Below are 11,895 nucleotides of genomic sequence, written 5' to 3'. Positions count from 1 at the left end.
ATGCAGCTGGAGCCACAGTCCCTCCATATGTACTCTTTGTTGGTTTAGTCCCAGGGAGCTCTGGGGGTACTGGTTGTTTCATATTGTTGTTCCTCCTATGGAGCTGCAAACCCCTTCAGCTCCTTGGGTCCCATATGTATTTTTAACAGACTTTATTTCAGGGCAGTTTTAGACTCATAGAACAAACTGAGAGAGAGAGGTACAGGAACATCTCCTGGGCCCATCTGGTCAACACCTCCACCAGAATGGGGCATCTGTAGCATCAACAGTCATTGCCCTCACTCGGTCTACAGCCTACACAGCATTCATGCTTTGAGCTGCATGCTTTGGGTTCACAGATGAATGTCTTCTGCAATGTATACAGACCAGCTTCCCCGACCTCGGATACACCGCGCTCCACCTTGTCCATATTTTCTCAAAGCGTTTCAAAGCCCCTAAATTCAATAGGTTCCAGGAGTTCTGATTTGACACTCATGGGGTCAAAGTGCAGGCAGATGGTGAAACCATGTGGAAGGTCATTGTTAGGAGCAACCTTGCTTGAATGTTAACTGCCTTGTCAGCCATAAGTGCTTACTGGCACAATTCCTCGCCTCTGTGGGAAAGTACTAGCCCAGTTGAGAACAAATAGCTATAGATCTTGCAGTTGGGTGCCTAGCAACCCATTCTGTTTGTTCTTCCTGCTGAACTTTTTACCTAGCCAATATCCTGTTCTTGAGAACAGGTGCATTCCCCAAAGACAAAGTGACCCTAATCCACCCCCTGCACCTCATATCCTGCTTCTATGAGTATCTAACCTGAGTGGGAAAAAATTAAAATTTGTTAGCTTGATCAGACTTACTGACTTGCTGTCCGTTCCTTGCGTATCTTGTTCCCCCACTCTCTTCTAGGGGGTCCCCTAGTCCCTGTCTACCATCCCGAAGGCCGGGACAGGTCATCAGACACACAGCCTGGTGGTAACAGAAGAAATCACCAGGCAAGTAGGTATACAATGTCAGCTACTGATTTCCTCATCCTGCCTTCCCCACAACCTTGGCCAAGAGCCATACTCCAAGGGGCTCACTGGGGGAGAAGAGACTCTGGGACATGCCTTGTCACTCTTGGCTAAGTGGAACACCCACAATGCAAATTCCTCAGCCCAGGCCCTGCTTTATGCATTCACTACTGCTAACCAAATTGATCACAGAGTACACATGACATGATTTCATGCAATCAGGAAAAAAAGTGAAATCATGATACTTGCACAGAAACAGAAGGAACTAGAAATCATTGTTAAGCAAATGATCCAGACTCAAAAAGGGAGGTGTGTGTGTGTGTGCATGTGGTGTGTGTATTTGTGTGAATGTATGTATATGGTGTGTGTGCATTTATATGTGTGGTGTGTATGTGAGAATGTATGTATATGGCGAGTGTGTATATGTATGTGCGGTGTCTGTGTGTGTGTATGTCTGGGAATGTAAGTATGTAGTGAGTGTGCATGTGTATGTGTATTGTATGTGTATATGAGTAAATGTATGTATATGGTGTGTGTGCATGGGTATGTGTGGTGTATGTATGCATATGTGTGTGAATGAAAGTATGTGGTGTGTGTGCGTGTGTATGTGTGGTGTATATGCATATGTCTGAATGTATGTATGTGGTATGTGTATGTGTGTTTGTATGGGGATATGTGTGTGGTGTGTGTTTCGTGTGTATGTAGTATATATGTGTGAGTGTGATGTATGTGTGGTACATGTGTGGTGTATGTGTGTGTTATGTGTGTGAATTTATGTATATGTGTGTGTGTGCACTCGTGTTTTGTGTGTGTGTGTGTGTGTGTGTGTGTGTGTGTATGACCTTATGAGAAGAGACCCCAGAGGACTTTCTTCCTAATTCCCAAGAAAATAACTGTTGGCCATGTTTCTGTTTTGTCTGTTGGGTTCTGAGGTTATAGGTGTGTACCAACCACCACATCTTATTTCCTTTCCATTTCATTCACTGTGCACAAGCCGTAATTACAGCCAACTTGGTGTTGTAAATATTACTTGTGGTTTTCTTACCCCCACATAAATCATGGAGGTATGAAACAAGAAGAAGAAGAAGAAGAAGAAGAAGAAGAAGAAGAAGAAGAAGAAGAAGAAGAAGAAGAAGAAGAAGAAGAAGAAGAAGAAGAAATAATATGAACTAATAAAATAATAAATATATAAAATAAAAATAATAAAAATAAGAAATAAGAAATTAATAATAAATAAAAATAATAACAAAAATATGAAGAAATAATAATGATATGAAATAATAATAATAAGCATTATAGCAGCAGTGATACCAACCATCTATTCTATTTTGTCTACTTCCTTATAAGAACCATGAGATGTCACTCTCCATATTCTGCCTAGGCTACTCATACCCCAAAGCTAGCCCTCCTAGCCATGCTCTCCCAATCGATCCACCCCATGGAACCTTCTTCTACTTCCCTCTCCTTTATGGTCTCTTCTGAAGACACCAAGGCCGGGACCTGAAGCACCATCGACCTTTCTTCTCACACGCTGCATGCATTAGTCGTCTTTATTGAGTGATCATGGGAGGCAGGAACGAAACAGTAGGAATGATGTGATCATAATCCCCAAAATTATCATAAAATATGGGTCCAGAGTCAAAGATCTTATATTAGATCAAATATTACTCATACTGTTTCCTCTCAGGCTGAACGTCTGAAACCTAGAAAATAACAGTCCTTTTGACAAGGCTACATCATGATACACACATATATATATACGTATATATATGATATAAAGATATATGGAAATATAGATGATATATAGATATATATAGATGTGTAGAGGTATAGATGTATATATATACATATAGATTTATAGTTATATGGATAGATATAGATGTGTAGATATATAGATACATATAGATTTATAGATATATGGATAGATATATAGATGTATAGATATATAGATGACATATATATATAGATGTATAGATGATACATTGATATGTAGATGAGATAGATAGATTGATAGATAGATAGATAGATGAGATGAGATGAGATAGAGATATATAGATCGATATATCGATATATTGATATATTGTTGTAGGGTGAAATGTTACGTAAGGAGGTGTCAGTGTACGGACTTAAGGATGTGAAGAGGATGGCAACCTGATAGGAAGAACAAAACTGTGAGCTAACCTGGACACTTCAGACCTCCCAGCCAAAAACCAAGGAGCATCCAGGGGCTGGCTCATTGCCCCAGGCACATGTATGGCAGAGGACTGCCTTGTCTCTCTGGGACAGGAACAGGATGTACTTAAATAAAAAAATAAATTAAAAAAGGAAAAATAGAAACATAATTGAATATAAATATATGTGTATATGTGTGTATGTGTATATGTGTGTGTATATATATACATACATACACACACATATATATGTGTGTATATATACACATACACATACACACACACATATATATATATATATATATATATATATATATATATATGTTATCTGGCAGAAAAAAATGGCATTAATACAATACTCTTTGACCTGGCTCCTGTGTACAATATGAGTTGCTGTGATCTGTAACATGACACACAACTATAGCCAATGGCCTGTGTCACAATCATCTGAGCTGACTTAACCCCAAAAGTGCATTGGACATATCTCCAAAGTAGGAAATTCAATATTGCTTGGATCAAGCTAAAGTCCCCAATTTACATACCTATCAATCTGGTCTGCCTGCATTCACCTGACATGAATAAATACATGCTGAAAAATTACAAAGTCACTCACCCTGTCACAATCAGGTCTTTTTTTTTTTTTTTTAATGGTGACTCCAAGGTTAGTGATTAAAACAGGCATCTCATAAAAGTAACTTATTCAAAAAGTGCCCTACTTGGCTACTTGTCCAGTGTAAAGAGAAAGAAAAACCTTGGGATTAATCACACATCGGGTTAAATCTAAGCTGAATACTTAGCTCAGATAGTGCCATTCCATTCCATGACGTTGGTACTCAATAATGTAATAAGGACCAACATTTATCACTCCCTGGTTAATAACTCTGAGCTCATTTATATTGTCAAAGAAGGTCTTAAATATTCCAACAAAGCTAAATTACAAGAAAAACACTATAACCCCAAATGTATAGAGATAACAGAGTTCCTTAAAGAGGAAATGACCAAATTACTTAGAGAAATCCAGGAAAACAGAAAAAAATTGGAGGAAATCAATAAATTCCACAAAGAAGGCCAGGAAAACACAAACCAAAAAGTAGAGGAAGCTAAAATTCCTATAAATAAAGCCAAGAAAGAACACACCAACGGGTGAAGTAAACAAAACTATTCAATATATAAAAGTGGAAATAGAAACAAAAAGGAAAACTAAATCTTAGGAAATAGTGGAAATAAGAATTTAGGACTGCAAAAAGGAACCACAGAGGCAAGGTTCACCCACAGAACACAGACATGGAGGAAAAATCTCAATCATTGAATAAGCAATAGAAGGAATGGGTAAACCAGACAATGAAAATGTTAAGTCTAAATCTTCCTGACATAAAATATCCTGGAAATCCAGAACATTGTAAAAGGACTAAACATAAGAATACTTAGGAAGAGAGGAAGGAGAATCCTCCCTCAAAGTCTCAGAAAGTATTGGCAACAAAATCATAGAAGAAAAACTTCCTAACCTAAAGAAAGCACAAGAATCATCAAAACACCAAAGAGAAGGGACCAAAAAATAAAGTCTCTTCCCTGAGTAATAATCAAAATATACAGTTCAAGGAACGAATATTAAGCTGCAAAGGTAAAAAGCCAAGAAACATGTAAAGGAAGATCTATTAAGATCACAGATAGGGGCTGGTGAGATGGCTCAGTGGGTAAGAGCACCCGACTGCTCTTCCGAAGGTCCAGAGTTCAAATCCCAGCAACCACATGGTGGCTCACAACCATCCGCAACGAGATCTGGCACCCTCTTCTGGAGTGTCTGAAGACAGCTACAGTGTACTTACATATAATAAATAAATAAATCTTAAAAAAAAAAAAAAAGTCACAAGAACCACTCTCATTTAAAAAAAAAAAAAAAAAAAGATCACAGATAGCTGGGTGGTGGTGGCACATGGCTTTAATCCCAGCACTCGGGAGGCAGAGGCAGGCGGATTTCTGAGTTCGAGGCCAACCTGGTCTACAGAGTGAGTTCTAGGACAGCCAGGGCTACACAGAGAAACCCTACCTCAAAAAACAACAACAACAAAATCACAAATGTCTTCTCCTTGGAGTCTGTAGACGCCAGATGGGTTTGGACACATGTGCCACAGAAACAACAGATGGTGGATTATGACACGTAAAAACTAATAATCAATGTATGTGGAAAAAGTAAGATAGATCATGGTAGTCTCAAATTTAAACAACCTCTCTACACACATACAGACCTACACAAAGAGATAGAGGTAGAATCTAACAGAGGAAGTTAAGGCTACACATGAAAACACGGGTAGTAAATAATCTTAGTGTCTGCAAAAGAAGGGAAAGCACACACACAGCCCAACACCAACACCACCCCCAGCTGCAACAACAACAACAAAATACAGGGAGTTAACAATCACCATTTATTGACTCATTTAACAGAAAACAAATCTTGATTTGGGAGAGAATGTAGCTGTAACTTGTCACAGGACTTTGTGGTTTTCTTGTTTGGAAGCTATACAACTTTCTAGCTCAGGATGGTGGTGGGGGGTGGGGTATTGCAGGTAAACTTCTGAATATAATTTGTGTCCCTCATTGATCAGTAGCTACTTGATTCCAATAAATTCCTTCTTTTTTCTCTCTCTCAATTTTGCTTTTTCCAGATATGGTAGCCCTGTTTAGCCCTGGCTGTCCTGGAATTCACTCTGTAGACCAGGCCAGCTTTGACCTCAAAAATCTGCCTGCCTCTGACTCCCAAGTGCCGGAATTAAAGGTATGCACCACCACCTCCGGGCCCAATAAATTCTTATCCTTTGCACTGTCTTGGTGTCAGTTGTGTTGAGCCTCAGTGGACCCAACATTGTAAAGGCTTTACCACACTGCTGACATTCATGGCATCTCTCTCCAGTATGAATAGTTTCATAATGAGGAAGACTATACAGGTGTGAAAAAGCTTCACCATACTAAATAGATTCACAATGTTTCTACCCAGTTCAAATTCTTCCATGAAGGAGATGACTACAAAATTGTGCAAAGGCTTTACCATATTAAATACACTCACAGGGTTTCTATCTCAGCCTTTCCATGGCTAGGAACAGATCTCATGGCCAAATAAACCATTAAAGCAAACATTTAATTGGGGTTTCTCTGCAGTGTGTTTTGTCTTGTGTATGCATAAAGAACTATGATATGCAAAGGCTTTACTACGTTCATAACCGGTCTCACTTGTATGTGATCTTTTTTTTTTTTTTTTTTTGGTTTTTCGAGACAGGGTTTCTCTGTATAGCCCTGGCTGTCCTGGAACTCACTTTGTAGACCAGGCTGGCCTCGAACTCAGAAATCCGCCTGCCTCTGCCTCCCGAGTGCTGGGATTAAAGGCGTGCGCCACCACGCCCGGCGTATGTGATCTTTTATGTCATCGTAGATGACCGTGACATCAAATGCTTTACAACACCGATTACCTTCCTAAGGTTTCTGTCTTCTATGTGTTCTTTAAAAATAATGGAGACTATAGAGTTGTAAAAAGTCTTTACCACATTGATTGCTTTTATGAGGTTTCTTTCCAGTGTGAAATCTTTTACGTTTTGAAGACGAATGGGATATGCACAGGCTTTAGCACACTGACTACATTTATAAGCTTTCTAATATGGGTTCTTCTATGATTATAGAGACAATAACTTTGTGAAAAGGCTTTTATCACACTGATTACATTTCTAAGTTTGCTCTCCAGTATGTGTTCTTTTATGATATTGGAGAATACTGTGACCTGCAAAGGCTTTACCACATTGATTACATTCATGAGGGTTCTCTCCAGTATGGGTTCTTTTATGATATTGAAGATGACTGGGTCTTGCAAAGCCTTTTTCACATTGATTACATTTATAAGCTTTATCTCCAGGAAGTGTGCTTTTATGTCTTTGGAGATCACTAGCTGTTGCAAAGGCTTTATCACATTGATTACATTCATGAGTTTTCTCTCCAGTATGTCTTCTTCTATGACATTGGAAATGACTGGGACATGAAAAGGCTTTACTATGTTCATTATATTCATAAAGTTTCTCTCCATTATGACTTCTTACATGCCTGCAATGAAAATTGGCACATATGATATGTTTACTACATTAATTTCCCTGTTCAATCATTTCATCAAGATGAATAAAGTTTACAAATTGGTCTAATGATAAAGATGGACCAGATCATCTGGTTTTATCACTTCATATGTTCATGGGGTTCTCCCTCATTATGGGTTCTTTTGCATCTTTTGAGATATCTGTGTTGGTTATTAAATGGCTGACATTTATAACATCCTTTTTATATGGGATATTTATATGATGTATTTCATCTATATGAGGAAAATGGAACAACTCAGAGCTTTATACCACTGATTGCATTCATAAGTTTTGCTGTAGCGTGAATTATACCACATTTGACTGTGAACCAGGATAAACAAAAGAATTTCCAAATTCCTAGTACCCATAAAGATTTTCTACAGTGTGAGCTTGGGAAAGTTCCCAGTAAAATTAGAAAACCAATTGACTGCAAACTTCAATCATATTCAGAATGTCTATGAAAAGCAGAATCTTACATATTTCTCACTGTTTGGGGATAATAAGCGGTACATTGCTTCTTTCAATATCCCTATGCTCACATGGCTTTTATTCATTGTGACACATAATATACATATTAAAAGAAGAGTAACAGATGAAAGGTTTCCACATTGCATTCACATTGTTTGACTTTTTGTTCCTCATAGACATGTACTATATGAATTAAGGTTTCCCCAATGACAACACTCTTGACTCTCATAAACAAACATCAATTTTACTACAAGAATATGAGTATCACCAACTTTCCCATGGACTGTTTGCTTATTAGAAGGTTTTGGATATATATTTATCACTATTCAATGTGCAAAATCTAAGTATTAGGAGTTTATACACATTGGCAGATACACAGTATAGCTACAAATCGAATAATAGAGCTACAAATAGAATAAAGGTATCTCTTAAGGCAATGTTTCCTTGTCTTTTTTTTTTTAAAAAAAAAAGAGGGATGCTTTGATAGATAAATCAGATAACTGACATTGAGGCAGAACATTTTTTAAAAATATTATAATTATAGTTACACTTAAAGTATTGACATTTTACACTTCTGTTTTTCTTTAGAGCTTCCATAACATAGTAAAATTTCCTTAGAGGCATAATTGCATCAGCTTTCACATGAAAATTACCTTTCATTTCTTCTCAAACTTTGACAATGGCCTTCAGTATGATGGTTTTCCCAAGTGTAGCCTAAAAGACAGTACCAGAAAATGAATATAGTATTAGAAATAAGGCAAAATTCAAGGTACTGTGAATTTTCACATCACTGGACACTATTTATTCAGCTCAGTCTTCCTTGTTCTCAATTGAAATAACAGCATCATCACTCACCAAGAGACATGTCTTCCCACTATTTTGAAAAGCAAAAGAAAATTCACAGTCATACCTATAACTGTGAGGTTCCAGTAGGTCTCCAACATCACATCTTTGTAGAGACTCTTCTGGGAAGGATCCAGCAAATTCCACTCTTCCCCAGTGAAGTTCACATGCACATCATCATAAGTCACTGCATCCTAAAATGTCCCATACATGCGTACATCACAAAGCATGGTACTGACATCACTGTAAAGTAAATGTACGCTTCCTTGACCATATATTCATGTAATTCTGGTGCTTCCTCTACTGATTTCCTGACAGAGAAGTTATAATCTAAGTACCATATCATTTTAGAAGGAAACTGAGTTGAAGGTTCACCTGTGTTGCTTATGAACATTTTAAATGAATAGGGTAAAGTCTTTCGAGAGGAATTCCAATTGAGAGGGAGATGTAGGGTGAAACAGATCAACAGTACTGAGAGCACATCCTATTAATTGTATAAAGAATCACTAACTAGAAAAATCATGGACAAGCAGGGTGTATTTGTTCATGTCTTTAATCCCAGAGTCACGGGCAGGTATACGTCATCGAGCTGGATCCCTGTCTGTTCTATGTAACACATTCCAGGACAGCAAAAGTTACATATTAAGACCCTTACTCCACTGCAAAAATCAACCACTGAGACAAAAATGATAGAAAGAACTCAGTTGTTTACTACAGTTCTTACAAAGAAGTATACATTCCCCACACTTTTTTATTCATCTAGCAGAAACAGGAAGTGCACCAGTTTAATCTACAACATTAGTAAAATTTTACTAAAAGTCAATGCACATTTAATGGAGCAAGGGACACATGAAAATATTAGTAATATAAGTGTTGAACATAAATAAGCAATATAGGACAGCAGAGAATGATAGCTCAGCCATGGAAAGCTCTTGCTGGTCTTCCACACAACAGTAGCATTTACGTGGGGACCAACAATGACCCATGACTTCAAAAACAGGAGCTCTGAGTCCACCTTCTGACAACACTAAAATGAGGCACACATGATATTCATATTCATGCACACAGGTAAAACACTCCTATTTATTTAAAAATTTCAAAACAAATACAAGAGTTAGGTGAAACATCAACACCCAGAATCCAATGACTCTGAAGCCTCAGGCAGTATTGATGTCATGAGCATATGCCATCCTAAAAAAATAGACTATAACCTATATACCCAGGGGTACACAGGGTGCCCCCACCCCTGCTCAAAGAAGAAACAGAAGAGATTGGGAGGAAAGAGTCTATGAGGGCAGGGACCTAGAGTAGGGGCAGTGATCAGGGTGATAATGAATATATAAATTATAAGATAAACAAAAAAAAAAGGAAAGAAAGAAAAAGGAAAATTTGAGTGTATATACACTTTCATCTTCCCCAAGATGAATCTAGAAAGGCTCCTGCACGGTTCAAATGTCTAATGTCTCTGGGGACACTCAAGACAATATCTTGACAGCCACATCTTGCAAAATCAAAAAGCAAGTTATATCTTTCCAACATAAAATGGCACTGAGTACCCCTCCCCATCCCAATCGATAGGAATGTGTACATAGGGAGAGAAGATTGGACAAAGGCAAGAAAAACAGCAGGGCAAACACCAAATCCTATAGCTTTGTCTCAAACACATTGGACTTCAATTCCTAAAGGCATAGATGGTGCTCTTCCTGTAACTTCTCATACATCTCTCAGTTTGGGTACTTCATCTCCCTGTAAGCATCTCTCCATGGCAGATTTCTCAATGCGTTAGTTTTCTCAACAAGTTGTGGTCACAAAATGCAACACAAGCATCATCCACACCACTTCAATGCAATGAAATCTCAGTCTTCCCTGGGATCCTGACTCTGTCAAAAGATGGCTGGAGTGGTGCTAAACTGAAACTATAGAAGAATCCATGACCATGGTATTTTCATCTTTCAGTATCCAGAAGTGGCACAATGTGGATGATCCTGTGAAGTTTGGCTTCTAAATTAACGGACCCTGCCTCGCTTGGATCACATTTGCAGCAGGTTTTGTTTAAGGTTCCATCCTGGGATGAGGAAACACTTTGAATACTCCTCCCATTAATTTAAAACATACAAGCAGGAGGAAGTGCTACACTTAGGGTACCTTCATAGACGCATACCCACAAGGGCATTTGCTCCACGAAGTTCATAGCCACTTTATTTATAACAGTTAGAAACGGGAAAGAATGGAGAAGTTTTGCAACTGAAATGTGGACACAGAAAATGTGTTTCAAGAGGCAGGTGGATTTCTGAGTTTGAGGCCAGCCTGGTCTACAGAGTGAGTTCCAGGACAGCCAGGGCTACACAGAGAAACCCTGTCTCGAAAACAACAACAACAACAACAACAACAACAACAAACAAACAAAAAAAAAACCAAGCCAAACCAAAACAACCAAAAACAAACAAACAAACAAAACCGTGTTTCATTTACAAAATGGAATACTCTTCAGGTATTAAAAACAAGGACATCATGAATTTTGCAGAGAAATGGGCAGAACTGGAAACTAATAATAGGTGGAATGAGGTAACTGAGGCCCAAAAGGACATGCATGTACGTACTCACTTACAAGTGAATAATAACCATAAAGTACAGAATACCCACACTGCATTTCATAGACTGAAAGACACTAAACAAGAAGAAAGGCCCAAATGAGCATGGTTGAATCTCACTCAGAAGAGGGAATAATGGAGTCAGAGGAGGCATGCTGCGCCCACCTTGGCCGGCAAGGAAGATACAACACAGTCGGATTCTTCTCAACAGCCTTTATCGCAGGAACGCCTCGATGCTGCTACAGGGACCCCGGGAACCCAGGGAGATCTGCTTATATACTCTCAGCCCCCATCCACTCATGGCAGGCCACGCCACCTCACCAGGCACGCAGCTTCAGCCAATCAGGGCTGCAGGGGTATGTCTCCACCAAATATGGACTTGTTTACACCGCCAGCATCATGGTGCACCTGCGCAGCTTATTTTCAGGTGTATGAGGAAGTCAGGTGCAAGTCATAAGACTTAGCTGAAGTCCTGGGCGCCATCTTGGGACTGCTGCCACACCCGCTCCTCACAGAGGCAGATGGAAGAGAGAACTGGATGGGAGAGCAGATAAGAAAGGGGAAGGGGAGTGTCAGGAACAGGTGTAGTAAGAGACAAGGGAGGGCCAGAGAGCCAGGAAAATGAATTGAAATCTGCAGCTGGCAGAGGGGGAGTGGCTGGGGAGGGCATCTCTAGAATGGGCCTGAGACTAAGAAGGGGAGGGCACAAAGGGGGCTAATGA

The 11,895-nt window shown here is 39.1% G+C and overlaps 1 long non-coding RNA gene across 1 annotated transcript; it reads right to left on the bottom strand.

Annotated features, from left to right (window-relative positions):
• Positions 1-8,321: 8,321 nt before the first annotated feature.
• Positions 8,322-11,675, bottom strand: LOC147001103 (uncharacterized). Its single transcript, XR_015045183.1, has 3 exons — positions 11,339-11,675; positions 8,650-8,776; positions 8,322-8,453 (listed from the first exon to the last, which is right to left on the bottom strand). It is a non-coding gene; the product is annotated as an uncharacterized LOC147001103 (long non-coding RNA).
• Between the last annotated feature and the right edge of the window lie 220 nt (positions 11,676-11,895).

The sequence above is a fragment of the Mus caroli genome, unplaced genomic scaffold (assembly GCF_978045245.1).
Source record: "Mus caroli unplaced genomic scaffold, Mus_caroli_1 scaffold_14, whole genome shotgun sequence".
NCBI lineage: Eukaryota > Metazoa > Chordata > Mammalia > Rodentia > Muridae > Mus > Mus caroli.
The sequence above is the reverse complement of the archived record's forward strand: the minus strand, read 5'-3'. Positions and strand labels throughout refer to the sequence as shown.